This window comes from Salmo trutta, chromosome 22 (assembly GCF_901001165.1).
Source record: "Salmo trutta chromosome 22, fSalTru1.1, whole genome shotgun sequence".
NCBI classification, from domain to species: Eukaryota; Metazoa; Chordata; class Actinopteri; order Salmoniformes; family Salmonidae; genus Salmo; species Salmo trutta.
The window spans coordinates 13822057-13840348 of NC_042978.1; the positions used below are offsets into that span (position 1 = coordinate 13822057).

General features: G+C 41.6%; 1 protein-coding gene and 1 long non-coding RNA gene across 8 annotated transcripts in view; one reads left to right on the forward strand and one right to left on the reverse strand.

Annotated features, from left to right (window-relative positions):
* LOC115158140 (ceramide synthase 1) overlaps positions 1-18292 on the reverse strand; it is a 43470-nt gene that overhangs the window by 12788 nt on the left and 12390 nt on the right. The window lies entirely within an intron of this gene.
* LOC115158141 (uncharacterized) lies at positions 813-16903 on the forward strand. Of its 7 annotated transcripts, XR_003868630.1 has the most exons (8): positions 1254-1295; positions 3882-4081; positions 14680-14870; positions 15062-15390; positions 15511-15632; positions 15903-16165; positions 16254-16392; positions 16501-16903. It is a non-coding gene; the product is annotated as an uncharacterized LOC115158141 (long non-coding RNA). The 7 variants fall into 7 exon arrangements; XR_003868631.1 differs by lacking the exons at positions 1254-1295; positions 3882-4081 and adding an exon at positions 813-854; XR_003868626.1 differs by lacking the exon at positions 1254-1295 and having other exon boundaries at positions 1581-4081.

The following is an 18292-nucleotide window of genomic DNA, read 5'->3' on the forward strand; positions in this document are numbered from 1 at the left end:
ATTTTGTTAAATGAACCTTGCATTGTTATACATACAGTTGAAGTTGGAAGTTTACATACACCTTAGCCAAATACATTTAAACTCAGTATTTCACAATTCCTGACATTTAATCCTAGTAACAATTCCCTGTTTTAGGTCAGTTAGGATCACCACTTTATTTTAAGAATGTGAAATGTCAGAATAATAGTAGAGAGAATGATTTATTTCAGCTTTTATTTCTTTCATCACATTCCCAGTAGGTCAGAAGTTTACATACACTCAATTAGTATTTGATAGCATTGCCTTTAAATTGTTTAACTTGGGTCAAACGTTTCAGGTATCCTTCCACAAGCTTCCCACAATAAGTTGTGTGAATTTTGGCTCATTCCTCCTGACAGAGCTGGTGTAACTGAGTCAGGTTTGTAGGCCTCCTTGCTCGCACATGCTTTTTCAGTTCTGCCCACACATTTTCTATAGGATTAAGGTCTGGGCTTTGTGATGGCCACTCCAATACCTTGACTTTGTTGTCCTTAAGCCATTTTGCCACAACTTTGGAAGTATGCTTGGGGTCATGGTCCATTTTGAAGACCCATTTGCGACCAAGCTTTAACTTCCTGACTGATGTCTTGAGATGTTGCTTCAACATATCCACATAATTTTCCTTCCTCATGATGCCATCTATTTTGTGAAGTGCACCAGTCCCTCCTGCAGCAAAGCACCCCCACAACATGATGCTGCCACCCCCATGCTTCACGGTTGGGATGGCGTTCTTAGGCTTGCAAGCCTCCCCCTTTTTCCTCCAAACATAACTATGGCCATTATGGCCAAACAGTTCTATTTTTGTTTCATCAGACCAGAGGACATTTCTCCAAAAGGTAGGATCTTTGTCCCCATGTGCAGTTGCAAACCGTAGTCTGGCTTTTTAATGGCCGTTTTAGAGCAGTGGCTTCTTCCTTGCTGAGCGGCCGTTCAGGTTATGTCGATATAGGACTCATTTTTTCTGTGGATGTAGATACTTTTGAACCTGTTTCCTCCAGCATCTTCACAAGGTTCTTTGCTGCTGTTCTGGGATTGATTTGCACTTTTCGCACCAAAATACATTAATCTCTAGGAGACAGAACGCGTCTCCTTCCTGAGCGGTATGACGGCTGCGTGGTCCCATGGTGTTTACACATGAACGTGGTACCTTCAGGCGTTTGGAAATTGCTCCCAAGAATGAACCAGACCTGTAGAGGTCTACAATTCTTTTTCTGAGGTCTTAGCTGATTTCTTTTGATTTTTCCATGATGTCAAGCAAAGAGGCACTGAGTTTGAAGGTAGGCCTTGAAACATCCACAGGTACACCTCCAATTGACTCAAATTATGTCAATTAGCCTATCAGAAGCTTCTAAAGCCATGACATCATTTTCTGGAATTGTCCAAGCTGTTTAAAGGCACAGTCAACTTTGTGTATGTAAACTTCTGACCCACTGGAATTGTGATACAGTGAATTATAAGTGAAATAATCTGTCTGTAAACAATTATTGGAAAAATTACTTGTGTCATGCACAAAGTAGATGTCCTAACCGACTTTCCAAAACTATAGTTTGTTAACAAGAAATTAGTGGTGGTTGAAAAACGAGTTCTAATGACTCTAACCTAAGTGTATGTAAACTTCAGACTTCAACTGTAGATGCCATTTTTGTAAATTCTACATTTTTCTCAGGTGGGCTTAAAGAGTACAGCTATACAAAACACACCACCTCTATACAGAATGTAAATGACAATGAATAAATATTGTTCAATATGATCAATACTAACTTCGCATAATATTGCAGTCCATTTTGCATATTTATACCCCAAACCATTGGTTTCTAAATATTTTATGAGTGGGCTTTGCTATTCTGTCTTTTCACCATAAATCGCTGCTGTTCCAATTAAGCCCGGTTTGCATTGAAACACATGGGATTGTGTGTTGATATCCCTAATATTCAATGAACATAAGCATAAACGTTTTTTGTACGAATTTCAATTGATTAAAACACACAAAAACTACAGTTCTGTATGGAGGAATGGTCTGAAATCCCTTCCTGTGTTCTCCCACCTCATCAAACATTATAGGAGATGACTCAGAGCTGTTATCTTTGCAAAGGGAGGGTGCACAAAGTACTAAATACAGGGGTGCCAATAATTGTGACACGCATGTTTTTGAATAAAATCATTATTTCGTGATGATATTTATTTTTATTTTACAATTTTAACAAAATTAAAGGTTAGAGTATAGGTTACAGTATCATTTAGGTTAGAAATGTGTAAACTTAGATTTTGGTGGGCTTAATAGGTACACTTACCCTACATAGCCTGTACATTCCCGAGAAACATTATACACCAACACCATGCTCGAAAAGAGAAATACTGTACACGCACACAAGAGAGAATACACACCAGAATCACAGCATACATACACATGATACAAAACAAACCATACCCAAGAGAACAGACAAACAGCATACACTTGTGGAGATATGCTGAGTATCTCTCTCTTCCTCTCGCTCTATGTGGTGTGTGTGTGTGTGTGTGTGTTGTGCTGAGTAGGCAACCACAGCTCTCAACCAGAGAGCGGATATTACCTGTTCTCAGAGGAGAGATTGACCCCGTCATCCGCCTGCTAATTGCCTTTAGGTGTGAGATTAAGGGTGGATTTACATTAGTAAAATATGTGTAGTAAGATCGCTCTCTTCAACATCAGATTTGCACCTTTTCTGTTTACACTATACTTACTTTAGCCTTGGATGTGGTGTGGCCAAAGCCACATTCCTGCATCGTGTGTGTGTGTGCACCTATTAGCATACCGTAAATACCATAGTATATAGACAAAATAAGGATAGCAATTCAAACTATACAGGAGCTTCTCATCTAAACCATATTGTACATAATGTTGCACACTTGATTAATGCAACGATTCACAAATGTGTGGTATTTTTTGCACAGTGGTGCATGTGGGCTATAACATGGGTCCCAATTGGGCCCTTTACCAATTTTGGTAACGAGAACAGCCAATCCCTAAATTTTACAAATGTAGCTTAGCACAGAAAACAATTGCTGAGGACATCTCAGAAGAATCGTACTGACATTTTTCAGTCTCACCTTTCCAGAGGTGTCACATTTACCCAGAGATTTTCCTTGTTATCTAGCCGCCTAACGAACAAACTAGACCTTGACTTGCTGTTGAGCGATAGGACGTGTGTTGTCGAGTTAGCTAGCAGTGTCAGTCACACACAAACTATAGTCGGCCTTGTTGCGCTATCGAGCTAACGTTGGCTAGATAGCTAGCTTGTTTTGCATTGGAGCTAACGTTAGCAAAATGGTTTGCTTGTTGAACAAGCTTGCGTTAGTAGTAAAGGAAACACGTGTGTTTCGGAGTTAATTTTGTCGTTCTTTGAGGATACATTAATCAATAGATAATTATACAGCCCTCGCTGTAATTATCAGCTGTTTGACTACTCGGTCCAAGTTTCAATTTGACAGGACTGTGTTAAATGCTGGCATTTTGGTCGTAGAATATTGACGAATTGATCAGGATTCGCTTGAGAAATTATTTGCGATTCACATGCGGTAATACAGCATGTTGGGAATTTATTCTTTGTCTTTTTTGAGTGGAATCAATTTAAGGACTTAAGTATTTTTTGTGGAATTGATAAAAACGTTTTTTATAAAAGGTTGTTATAGTTTCGTAAAAAATGGAAACGAAACACAAATTAGAAACTTGACTCAGATTTTGTGGCCCACATGGGTTTGTCCATGTCTGGCCCAAAAGGTTAACCTATCTAGGTACCAGCTAAGATGGCCATTTAGAGGATAAAGACTGAAATGTTGCACTAGATCAGTAGTCTAAATACTTAAAAAACATTTTATTTTCACAGCTACCTATGAAAAGGCCCGGATCAAACTTAAAAAGACAGGAGACTTTTGATCTGCAGATGGACTCAGACATGGATGAAGAAGAGTGGCAACACAGCCGACAGCAGCACTACCCAAGGGGGCTGATTTCATTATGAATACTATCCAGGGTATTGAGGTGATGGAGAAAAAGTTACTCAACACAGATTTCCCGAATGGAGTGGTAGGTGCTATGAAAGGGATGTTTAAAAAAAATAATTTATTGTAGTATTTTGTTCAGAACAAATTCTTATTTACAATGATGGCCTTCTCCAGCCAAATCCGGATGACGCTGGGCCAATTGTGCACCACCCTATGGGACTCCCAATCACAGCCGGATGTGATATAGCCTGGATTCGAACCAGGTACTATAATGAAGCCTTTTGCACTGAGAGGCAGTGCCTTAGACCACTGCGCCACAAAGTTTCCCTCATGGGGCCTGTGGAACAGCCCTTCATTAATCCATATGGGCCCCACATGGAAATGTTGGCTCTGTAAATTGATAAAGGGCTACGACAGGTAGATATCTATCGACAGATATATGTAGTATACCCAAGTCCACTGAGGTTTGTCTGTCAGAAGAGCGCAAATGGTACATGCCGCCGCGGTTATTGTCCCAGTTTCATTAATTTCAATACAATATCGATGTGAGTGATTCATTTGTGTGCACTATTGATTTCCATAGAACAAGCTAATCAATTCCAGTCTTGAGTGACCGCTTGGTAAATATCGGTGCATGTGCACTATAGAAGGTACAAATTTAGCAAAATACAAATTAATCTGAACAGAAGCGTGACTATGCGTGTGTACGTATTACATTTTATGTATTGGTCTTCAAAATATCACAACTTATTTTGGCATATTGATTATGATTTTGGACATTTAAAACTGGTGTTTTGACACTTGGCCATTAATCAAAAAGCCATGACAATTATTTTGTATTTATGTTTAAGGAATATAAAATTGTACTTTTAACATTATTTTTCTTTAGGATTCTACCTTATCAGTTAACTATTGAATAAGCCCCAAAACGTGCTATGATTTACAGATTTTTATGATAATGAAATCGTGAAAATATGTTTGTCCTGGCTACTAATTGTTTGCTCCTCTGGAGAGAAGTTGGTCCACTCAGTGTCACTGATACCGCTGCGAGACTTCATTTTTGGATCATTTCAATTCATTACTGTCATTTTGTAATGTCCTTGTTTCATGGGAAATGTTTCCTTCCATACATTTTCAATTGAAGGGCATTCAAGAGGTAGCCTAACTTTAGTTTCTCACACTGAAATGAGTCTGCATATTGAGGGCCAAGTAGTAGGGCCAACTAATAGGCCTACATTTGCCCTTGTTTGTGGAGGATAGCACTTTGTATTGTCAACTGACCGCCCTGAACCCCCATCTCTGAGTCATTCTACTCCATCTTGTCAAAGATTTATCCAGGGGATGGACAGTGCTCATCTATACAGTAACATAACAGCTTTATTTATGACCATGTTTTATGTTAACAATATTGGCAATTGTTTACAGCCAGCTTGTAATCTGTGGTCATACGACCTAGCATTAAAGGGCTGCTCTACAAAACAAAAATACAAAGCATTGTCTTATAGCTGTTGATGTCCTCTGCTGTTGATGTCCTCTCTCCACAATAGTGTAGGATCTTCATAAATGTGTTCAATTATAAATCTACTGATGTCTTGCCACAGTTTTCTTACATGAATACAATGCCAAAAAAGATGCAACACTGTTTCTGGGTGGTCATTACAAAAGGAGCAATTTGAGTTCATGTTTTCCTTAAACTTCTCCATGTAGTGGTTGGCAGGATAATATTTATGAATAATTTTAAAGGAAACTTCCTTAATTTTGTTGACAAGTAGGTATGTGTGTGGCAACATCCAAACTTTTTCCCAACAGATATTATCAATAATTCCATTCCAATAAGGCATGACATAAGGCATGACATAAAACGTCCTGCTGAAACAAGGTTCATATCGCTCTGTTGTTGAATGGACCAAAAGAGAAACACATTTTTCCTACTGATGAGTCAACAGGGTCAACGGAAGGTTGGCTCTGAGGGTCAGGTCTTGACACGTTCCTGAATAATAAAGCAACACCTGAGGGAATGGCATCTAAAACAGTTGCAAAAATTTTAGGTGTTACAGGGACCTTGTAAAGTGATAAGAATTCCTTATAACTGAGTAAAAGACCCTCTGCATTTACCAGTTGGCTCACCAATAGGATATTATTTCGGAACCAATATTCTAAAATCAAAGAAGTATTTTTATACAATATATCCCGATTATTCCATATATAATATCTGTGTGGAGAAAAATTATGCTTATAAATGATGGACCATGACAAGAAAACCTGCCGATGAAAAGCAGAAAGTTTCACTGGAACTTTGTCAATATTATAATTGCAAACCAACATGAAGTTAAGGCCACCAAAAGTAGAGAAGACATGATGAGGAATAAAATTCCACATAGAAGTGTGTCTTCTTAGGAATTGTTTTATCCAATTGATCTTAAAAGTATTATTTAAGGTCGTAAAGTCCAGAAAATTCAGCCCACCATTCTCATAAGTGTTCATTACAACAGTTTTCCTAATATAATGGGTACGGTTTCTCCACAGAAAGTTGAAAAGCATCTAGTCTATCTCCTTGCTTATTTTACTGTCAAGATATAAAGATAGAGCACCATATGTTAGTCTAGAGTTACCTTCAGCCTTGGTTATTAGGACTCTTCCTTTTAAAGATAAGTCCCTCTGAAGCCATTGATTTAGCTTCTTCTGTTTTTTTTAATAAGATGGTTAAAATTTAGCAAGCCTCTCGACTTCTGATCCTTTGTAATGATTATGCCTAAATATGTAAGTTCTTCTTTTACTGGAATACCATAATATGAAGGTGTCACACAATCTTTGACAGCCATGAGTTCACATTTATTAATGTTAAGATATAGACCAGACGCTTTGGAAAAGGTTTGTATCACATTGATCGATATGGGAATTTGGTTAGCATCTTTCAGAAAAAGTGTAGTATCGTCAGCCAGCTGGTTTATAATCATTTCTTTCCCAGCCTTGTACAGGACTATTATTTAAAGAATTTGTAAGAAGTTGGGTGATTAATAAAAACAGGTACGGAGAGATAGGACAACCTTGCCTAATTCCTCTCTTTAACTCAAATCTAGGTGAGGTGCCATATTTCAATTTGATAGAGCTGTTACCATTTGTATAGATATTCTTAATAGCCTTATAGAAAAAATCCCCAAAGAGAAGTCTCTCAAGGGAGTGGAAGAGGAACTGATACTCTACTATGTCAAATGCTTTATAAAAATCAACAATAATATGAAGCTATCCTTGGTTATTAGGTCTGAGTAGTCATGTATGTCTAATACTTATCTGACATTGTTAGAAATATGTCTGTTCCTCAATGTTTCATCAATGATTTCATCCAGGACTTCTTTAATTATTTTTGCAAGTAGTAAGGCTAATATCTTATAGTCATTATTAAGAAGACAAATTGGATGCCAGTTATCGATGAGCAGCACTTCTTTTTTAGGCTTGCCGAAAATAGTCATGTACAGTGAGTTTAGAGCAAGCCGCGACCAAAATAGAGCGTAGACTCGTTGCTAGGCAACTCAAACACAAGCTGTAGGGAGTAGCACTGGGAGAGAGAGAAACAGCACGAAGCACTTAACAGCTGCTAGGCTTGCCACCCAAAAGGTTTCATAGCATTTCTCTCCTGTTCTACTGGTTTTCATATGAACTTTCTTTCGTTGTCTAGAAGCCAAAGGCACAATCCTAGTCATATTAACAACCCATTCTAGTTGCATATTTATGTCGGGACTGTGCCAGAGCGCAGAATAACTAATTAATTTATGAACGCTCAACACCCGTTGAATATGGCCGGTGTCAGCAAACGTCGGCAAAAAAACGTAATTCAATTGTTGCCAATGTAACAGCTACGCTCTGGATAACATGAAAACAGCCTAAGAAGCTCTGCTAGGTCGAGTGAGGTGTTCTGTCATTTATGTCTGGAATTGAGATGATGGCCCTCAACCAATCATGCTATTTTGTTAGTTTTTTCGCTATTTTGTTAGTTTTTTCGCCTTGTTCCTAACTTGCTTTGTACATAATGTTGCTGCTACCTTCTCCTATGACCGATAGGAGCTTCTAAACATCAGAACTGGGATTGCTCACCTCAAACTGGACGAAGAGTTTTTCTTCAATGAGTCTGACGGGAGGGATATACTGTTGACACCCGACCAGGCACCCGATCCCAGTGATTCGCTGGTGAAGGAAACGTAGATTTCGAGGCAAAAGATCAGGGTGCTTTGTGAGGACCAGGCGACGAGTGGCTAATCTGCCCTTGCCCTCCGTTCTGCTAGCTAACGTTCAATCGCTAGAAAATAAATGGGATGAGCTGAAAGCATTGATATCCTACCAACGGGACATTAAAAACTGTAATATTTTATGCTTCACCGTGTCGTGGCTGAACGACGACATTAAGAACATAGAGCTGGCGGGTTGTACACTATCGGCAAGACAGAACAGCAGCCTCTGGTATAACACAGGGCCTATGCATTTATGTAAACAGTTGGTGCACGATATCTACGGAAGTCTCAAAGTTTTGCTCGCCTGAGGTGGAGTATATTATGATAAGCTGCAGACTGTTACGGAGTCTAGTTGATAGGTAATCGACTAGCCGGACTGTTCCCCGGACTCAGCGTGTAGGGATTTGTACAATGCTTGAACAAGGCTATTGAACTTGACATTGGTGTCTGTCTTTATTCTTTTATCCAACATATCATACTGAAACACAGACCTCACTATTTGCCCAAAGAGTTTATCTGTTTTTTTCGTAGCTGTCTATATACCACCACATAACGAGGTTGGAACGACATCCGCACTAAATGAGCTGTATTCCGCCTTAAACTGTAAAATGTTAATCCAGAGGCGGCGTTCCTAGTGGCCGGTGACTTTAATGCAGGGAAACTTAATCAGTTTTACCGAATTTCTATCAACATGTTAAATGTGCAACCAGAGGTAAAAGAAATCTAGACCACGTCTCCTCCAAACACAGAGAAGTGTACAAAGTTCGCCCTCGCCCTACATTTGGCAAATCTGACCATAACTCTATCCTCCTGATTCCTGCTTAGAAGCAAAAATTAAAGCAGGAAGCACCAGTGACTTGGTCTATAAAAAACTGGTCAGATGAAGCAGATGCCTAACTACAGGACTGTTTTGCTAGCACAGACTGGAATATGTTCCGGGATTCTTCCAATTGCATTGAGGAGTACACCACATCAGTCACTGGCTTTATCAATAAGTGCATTGAGGATGTCGTCCCACAGTGACTATGTACATACCCCAACCAGAAGCCATGGATTACAGGCAACATCCACACGGAGCTAAAGGGTAGAGCTGCCGCTTTCAAGGAGCGGGACTCTAACCCGTACACTTAAGAAATCCCGCTATGTCATCCGATGAACCATCAAACAGGCAAAGCATCAATACAGGACTAAGATCCAATCGCTTGTCGGATGTGGCAGGGCTTGCAAAATATTACAGAAGCACAGCCGAGAGCTGCCCAGTGACAAAAGCCTACCAGACGAGCTAAATAACTAATATGCTCACAACGAGGCAAGAAACACTGAAACATGCATTAGAGCATCGACTGTACTGGATGACTGTGTGATCACGCTCTCCGCAGCCGATGTGCGTAAGACCTTTAAACAGGTCAACATTCACAAGGCCGCTGGGCCAGACGGATTACCAGGACGTGTACTCTGAGCATGCACTGACCAACTGGCAAGTGTCTTCACTGACATTTTCAACCTCTCCCTGTCTGAGTCTGTAATACCAACATATTTCAAGCAGACCACCATAGTCCCTGTGCCTAAGATCACTAAGGTAACTTGCCTAAATGACTACCGACCGGTAGCACTCACGTCTGTAGCGATTAAATGCTTTGAAAGGCTGGTCATGGCTCACATCAACACCATTATCCCAGAAACCCTAGACCCACTCCAATTTGCATACCGCACCAACAGATCCACAGATGATGCAATCTCTATTGCACTCCACACTAACCTTTCCCACCTGGACAAAAGGAACACCAATGTGAGAATGCTATTCATTGACTACAGCTCAGTGTTCAACACCATAGTGCCCTCAAAACTCATCACTAAACTAAGGACCCTGGGACTAAACAGCTCCCTCTGCAACTGGATCCTAGACTTCCTGCCGGGCTGCCCACAGGTGGTAAGGTTAGATCACACTTCCGCCATGCTGATCCTCAACACGGGGGCCCCTCAGGGGTGCATGCTCAGTCCCCTCCTATACTCCCTGTTCACTCATGACTGCACGGCCAGGCACAACTCAAACACCATCATTAAGTTTGCTGATGACACAACAGTGGTAGGCTGATCATCGACAACGATGAGACAGCCTATAGGGAGGATGTCAGAGACCTGACCATGTGGTGCAAGGACAACAACCTCTCCCTCAATGTGATCAAGACAAAGGAGATGATTGTGAACTACAGCAAAAAGAGGACCGAGCACGCCCCCATTCTCATTGACGGGGCTGTAGTGGAGCAAGTTGAGAGCTTCAAGTTCCTGTGTGTCCATCATCAACAACAAAGAAGAGGGCACGACAAAACCTATTCCCCCTCAGAAGACTGAAAAGATTTGGCATGGGTCCTCAGATCCTCAAAAGATTTTACAGCTGCACCATTGAGAGCATCATGACGGGTTGCATCACTGCCTGGTATGGCAACTGCTCGGCCTCCGACCGCAAGGCACTACAGAGGGTGGTGCGTACGGCCCAGTACATCACCTCGGCCAAGCTTCCTGCCATCCAGGACCTCTATACCAGGCAGTGTCAGAGACTCCAGCCACCCTAGTCATAGACTGTTCTCTCTGCTAATAAACGGCAAGCGGTACCGAAGCACCAAGTCTCGGTCCAAGAGGCTTCTAAACAGCTTCTACCCCCAAGCCATAAGACTCCTGAACAGCTAATTAAATGGCTACCCAGACTATTTGCACCCCTCCTACGCTGCTACTACTCTCTGTTATTATCTATGCATAGCCACTTTAATGTACATAATTATCTCAATTACCTCAACACCGGTGCCCCCGCACATTGACACATTGACTTTGTACCGGTACCCCCTGTATATAGCCCCGCTATTGTTATTTACTGCTGCTCTTTAATTATTTGTTTTTGTTACCTCTTAATATTTTTTTACTTTTTTTTTAGGTAATTTCTTAACTGCATCGTTGGTTAAGGGCTTGTAAGTAAGCATTTCACTAAGGTGAAATATTTGGAGCATGTGACAAATACAATTTCATTTGATTTTAAGTAGCTAGCAAGCTAGCCAACGTTAGCTTGGGTGATTGACTGCCGTTGAGGTCATAACGGTCAGATCAACCCTACTCCTTGGCCGGAGCGTCCAGTGACGGGCGCTCTGAATGCCCCGAGGACGAAACGCTCTGAATTTATGAACAGACAATCTGACAACGCTCTGAATTTCCGAATGTCCAAAACGAATAATACAAAAATAATACAAATTGCGCCGGAGAAGAAGGCTGACGTTTTACGTGTCCCAACCGATTGTGTTTTTTTTTCTCCAAATAATTCTTTCCCTTTAATGAGTCTGACCGAATGATATACTGCTTTCTCGGGAACAGGCACAGATCCCTGTGATTTGCGTGAAGAGAAGGTGGAGAAAAATGGGCCAGAGGGTGGTCTGCCTTCTGAGAATTCGTAGGCGATCGAATAAAACCCCACTTCCTTCCATTTTGATAGCAAATGTGCAATCTTTGGAGAATAAAATCGATGACCTACGCAGGAGATTAAACTACCAACGGGACATTCAAAACTGTAATATCTTATGCATTAAGGAGTCGTGGCTGAACACGACACAATCAACGAACAGCTGGCTGGTTATATGCTGTACCTGCAGGATAGAACAGCAGCGTCTGGTAAGACAAGGGGCAGCAGACTATGTATTTTTGTAAATAACAGCTGGTGCATGATATCTAAGGAAGTCTCGAGCTATTGCTCGCCTGAGGTAGAGTATCTCATGATAAGCTGTAGACCACACTATCTATCTAGAGAGTTATCTGTATTTTTTGTAGCTGTCTACATACAACCACAGACTGAGGCTGGCACAAAGACAACATTGAATGAGCTGTATTCCGCCATAAGCAAACAAGAAAACGCTCACCCAGAGGCGGCGCTCCTAGTACCTGGGGACTTTAATGCAGGGAAACTTAAATCCGTTTTACCAAATTTCTATCAACATGTTAAATGTACAACCAGAGGGGGGAAAAAAACTCTGGACCACCTTTACTCCACAAACAGAGACGCATACAAAGCAAGGGCTCTACAGTGCGATTATTTCACTCGCATTTGCCCCTAAAAATAGATATGTGCGAAAATTATTTACGAGCATTGTGCGAGTAAAGATTACAATCTACCGTAATCTATTTTTCCCCCGCTGCTAATTGTTTAAAAACTACAAGTCCCACATTCCACAAGCGCCATGCGCCAACCACAGAGTTTTATGTGATGACGCAGTCCAGTCGGAGTGAGAGAAAGGCGAACACTGGAAAAAATATCAGTATACAAAAATAAGTTAATAACGTGCAGACATCGCTAAAAATGAAGCCCATTCAATTTTATTTTAAGCGAAAAGGTGACGAGGAGAAAGAGGAATCTGGTGAGGGGGATTCGCAAGTTTCAACTAATGAAGCCTCTCACATGGTTTACCTGAGGCGGCTAACGTTGACATGGTGGCTAACGTTAGGGATGCTGAGAACATTAGCGAACCTGCTGAGAACAACATTAGTGAAGATACCGTGACCTTTGCTGTCACGTCAATATCCACTGTAGCTGGCGGAAGGAGAATATATACAGTTGAAGTCGGAAGTTTACATACACTTAGGTTGGAGTCATTAAAACTCGTTTTTCAACCACTCCACAAATTTCTTGTTAACAAACTATAGTTTTGGCAAGTCGGTTAGGACATCTACTTTGTGCATAACACAAGTAATTTTTCCAACAATTGTTTAGACAGATTATTTCACTTTTAATTCACTGTATCACAATTCCAGTGGGTCAGAAGTTTACATACACTAAGTTGACTGTGCCTTTAAACAGCTTGGAAAATTCCAGAAAATTATGTCATGGCTTTAGAAGCTTCTGATAGGCTAATTGACATAATTTGAGTCAATTGGAGGTGTACCTGTGGATGTATTTCAAGGCCTACCTTCAAACTCAGTGCCTCTTTACTTGACATCATGGGAAAATCAAAAGCAATCAGCTAAGATCCTCCACAAGTCTGGTTCATCCTTGGGAGCAATTTCCAATCGCCTGAAGGTACCATGTTTATCTGTACAAACAACAGTACGCAAGTATAAACACCATGGGACCACGCAGCCGTCATAATGCTCAGGACGAAGACGCCTTCTGTCTCCTAGAGATGAACGTACTTTGGTGCGAAAAGTGCAAATCAATCCCAGAACAACAGCAAAGGACCTTGTAAAGATGCTGGAGGAAACAGGTACAAAAGTACCTATATCCACAGTAAAACAAGTCCTGTATCGACATAACCTGAAAGGCCGCTCAGCAAGGAAGAAGCCACTGCTCCAAAACCTCCATTAAAAAAAGCCAGACTGCGGTTTGCAACTGCACATGGGGACAAAGATCACACTTTTTTGAGAAATGTCCTCTGGTCTGATGAAACAAAAATAGAACTGTTGGCCATAATGACCATCGTTATGTTTGGAGGAAAAAGGGGGAGGCTTGCAAGCCTAAGAACACCATCCCAACCGTGAAGCATGGGGGTGGCAGCCTCATGTTGTGGGGGTGTTTTGCTGCAGGAGGGACTGGGGCACTTCACAAAATAGATGGCATCATGAGGCAGGAAAATTATGTGGATATATTGAAGCAACATCTCAAGACATCAGTCAGGAGTTAAAGCTTGGTCGCAAATGAGTCTTCCAAATGGACAATGACCCCAAGCATACTTCCACAGTTGTAGCAAAATGGCTTAAGGACAACAAAGTCAAGGTATTGGAGTGGTAATCACAAAGCCCTGACCTCAATCCTATAGAAAATATGTGGGCAGAACTGAAAAAGCGGATGCGAGCAAGGAGGCCTACAAACATGACTAAGTTACACCAGCTCTGTCAGGAGGAATGGGCCAAAATTCACACAACTTATTGTGGGAAGCTTGTGGAAGGCTACCCGAAACATTTGACCCAAGTTAAACAATTTAAAAGACAATGCTACCAAATACTAACTGAGTGTACGTAAACTTCTGACCCACTGGGAATGTGATGAAAGAAATAAAAGCTGAAATAAATCTCTCTCTACTATTATTCTGACATTTCACATTCTTAAAATAAAGTGGTGATCCTAACTGACCTAAGACAAGGAATTTTTACTAGGATTAAATGTCAGGAATTGTGAAACTGAGTTTAAATGTATTTAGCTACGGTGTATGTAAACTTCGGACTTCAACTGTAGATTCAAAGCGAATTGGCTCAAAATGTTCCCATGGCTAGAGTTAGAAAACAACGTCATGTTATGAAAATATTGTATCGGGCAATCTCCTGGTCGGACAACAGACCCTTGAGCACTCCCATGCAATTGGTACGTTGATTCTCTTCATAGGCTTTATTCTTGTGTAAAGTTTCATCATTATTCGTAATGGAGATAGAATTTAGTTTGTCAGAAATACTTTTGTATAATTGTTTTTTTGTGTTGTCATTCGAGGTGTTTAGGATGCCACCAAGGCCGCATTTCTTGCTGTTTGCCCAGAGGAGGATGGAGGGTCATGGATGAAGTGTATCTCCTTCTGGGCAGATGGTGCCTCCGTGAACATGGGCCACCGTGGGGGAGTGATTGCCCACCTGCAGAGAGAGGCAGGGGGGGCATATAATCCCAATCCACTGTATACCACATAGGTTTGTAACTAATACATTCTCTATGATTTTGATTCATTTGCTAGCAGAGAATTATAAACAATACTGTGTGCGTGCACTAAGTGCTGGAATGGTAAATACCACAGAATTATTGTTTTCTGTTGGCACAAGATACGAGGGAGGGGGGACTGGGACGGTGAATTCTTTGGAAGATTCTGTTCTGGCTTTCACAGGCTAGAGCTGGCCATACTGACCATTCAGAAGAAAGAGCCAAAGGTGTCTGTCGTGTACGATCTTCTGAATCTGATATGGAAGACGTACCACTTCAGCGGAAAATCCAAACGAGAGCTCTGTTTTCGGGCAAGAACTCGGTGTGGATATTTGCACACCGTCTAGTGTCAAGGGAACTCGCTGAGTCCCCCATGTCCACAGAGCCCTCAAAGTATTCCTGTGGCATGGACAAGACAAGGACCTTGCCACTGACGAAGGCCAGTACTCCGTTGTTCTGCAGCACCTGGCCGTAGCATCAAGAACAGCGGAAGTTCAAGGGCGGGCAAAGAAGGTCAGTTTTACACAGGAAATGTAATACCACACTAGTTTTAAAAAATAGGTTCAAGACTCAAATTAACTTTCAGAATCAAGTAATTGACAGGTGACAGTTTATTCTGCCATTTTCCCTCAGACATGTTTGAGGAGCTATCCTCACTTAGCCTCACCCTGAAAAGGAATGACCTGATCCTCCCCCAAGCCAAGTGAGATTTGAAAACAGTGACCAGACTGGAAGCTCTAAAGCTTAGGGCAAAGGTGTGTTAGGATGAGAGCTTGTTAGGATGTAAGAGAAAATCGAGGATTAAAATCAATGATTAAGACAAATTCTCTGTGTGAGAATCAATGTATTCGTTGCCCAATAGAACAATTTGAGGATAAGGAGGGAAATGCAGTGGAGAAGTCTTTAAAAACGTTTTATGGGAGACCGACAAATGGCCAGACATTTCATTGTGTGTTGTTTTGTGTGTGTGTGTGTGTGTGTGTGTGTGTGTGTGTGTGTGTGTGTGTGTGTTATTTCTGTTAAAGGGAATAACACTGAAGGGGAATCTGAAAGGCTTCACGGACCTCACCAATCTCCAGCAGCACATGGAGGTAGCCATCAACATCGGCGTGGATGATCTCAAAGCCAGGTTTGGTGGTTTGCTGAAGGATGAGGGTGTCCAGACCCCAGTGGAGTCTTTCAGAGTGCTAAACCCAGACACATGGCCAGAAGACCAGGCCAGCCTTCTCACCTTTGGCGATGATGGTGTGGCAGACCTGATGAGGCATTTCAAGGAGCCTCTAGAGAGGTAAGAATTTATTTGACACTGCATTGCCATATGAGACAATGTTATGTTTGCATATTTGCAAACTCACTTGCTCTGTTCAATCCTGCAGATAGGGGTGCAACATGGCTGCAATCCAAGATGAGTGGCAGGGGCTGAAAAGCCTGGTCAGCCACAATTTCAAGGACAAGTCCTACAGTGGCCTGTGGGAGGCCTTGTTGACAAAGGACCCCTACAGGCACGATTACAAGGTAGACTAGCAGTCCTGAGTGGTTATGTATGGTATCCTTCTATGGTTGATTTTGATAAGTTAATGGTAAGAGTTTAAATGAAATTGAAAGATATAATCTTTTCCCTAGAACATACTGGAGTTGGTGCAGCTTATGCTGGTGCTGCCCATTTCAGCCGTCCAGTGTGAGCGAGGCTTCTCTGCGCAGAACCGGATTAAGACTTCGACAAGAAGCTGCCTTGGGGTCTCCACCACCGAAGACCTGATGAGGATCAGCCTGGAGGGGCCTTCTGTCGAGGAGTTCAATCCCACTCCTGCCGTGGACCGCTGGCTGACCTCTAAGCGTGCCAGAAGGCCAACATACAAAAGCAGCTGGACAACTGATATCCTTTGCATCTAGTAGGCATGGGTCAATGTGTGATTTTGGTGGTATGTGCTGTTGCACAGATGTTTATCCCTTAGTACACGCACACACACGGAGTATAAATATGTATGTAATAAATTGTTTGTTAATAAACTCTGTGTTACTTGAACATTGTTCACTGTGCTCCTACATTTTTTCATTTAGGAGCACATGTACTCCTTGGGAAAAAAGTTAGCGTAGAGCCCTGAAAGCTCGCCCTCCATTTGGCAAATCTGACCATAATTATTTTCTTCTGATTCCCCACTTTTACACCGCTGCTACTCTCTGTTGTTATCATCTATGCATAGTCACTTTAATAACTCTACCTACATGCACATATTACCTCAACTAACCGGTGCCCCCGCACATTGACTCTGTACCAGTACCCCCCTGTATATAGTCTCGCTATTGTTATTTTACTGCTGCTTTTTAATTACTTGTTACTTTTATATCTTATTCTCATCCATATTTTTTTTTTAAACTGCATCGTTGGTTTGGGGTTCGTAAGTAAGCATTTCACTGTAAGGTCTACACCTGGTACTCCAGATTGCATTTACGAACACAAGTTTCTAATGGAGATGTTAAACTCTGTCACTTGAAACGGCTCGTGTGTCTTTAAGAACAGTGCTTTCCCACAATCTGCAATTTGGCAAATGTTTAAAAATTATGTATTACATTCGTTGCTTCATTACAGTAGTTGCATGTTCAATAATATGGGAGGATAGGCTCGCTACTGTCGCATGTTTTTAAAGTCTTAGAGGAAAACATTTCCGTTCCTTCCATGCATGGTGTTTTCTGTTGGTCATGTCATTTTACTGATTGGAACAAATTTAACCGCTTGTTAACCGTTAATGGGGGTTGGTTAGTCGGCAGCAAAATTGACCGAATGTTGCATCACTAAGAGAGAGAGAGTGGTTGGTCATTTCCTGCCATTTGCAGCAAGACAAAAATGAACTATTATTCACACAAGCTGTTCAGTTCTCCCCGCATGTGTACGTGTGGGCATATGGGCATCATCCATAATGCAACAGGCATGAAATTGGCAACACTAAGAGGGTGCATAAAGCCAGGAGTCTGTGGTTTATGAGGTCACTGTAATAACCACGTCACTGCCTGCCGGGCCGAGCCAGGGGGTCATATAGTAGGAACTAAAGGACAGGCTAGCTGATTAGTGTTAATTTTATTAACGACGCTTAGACCGTATGACACTACAGGGATGAGTCAGGAACTATATAGACTTGCATCCACTGGATAAATCTTTGACAAGATGGAGGAGGCTTAGCGATGAGAAGGAGGTGGGGGAGGAGGAGGTCGAACGACAGTGGGTTCAGCTCAAACAAGCCTGGTAGTGTCAGCTCAGCTGCCCTTGTGTTTGGGCTAACAGAGTAACACCTAGGCTGTCGTTGTAAAACAGTCACTGTTACACCACAGATAGAACAATGAGACATATTTCACCGGATGTATAAATGTGAAGCATGCGGTTGGTGTTTACACTCACTAGCAAATGATGGCAGTGATA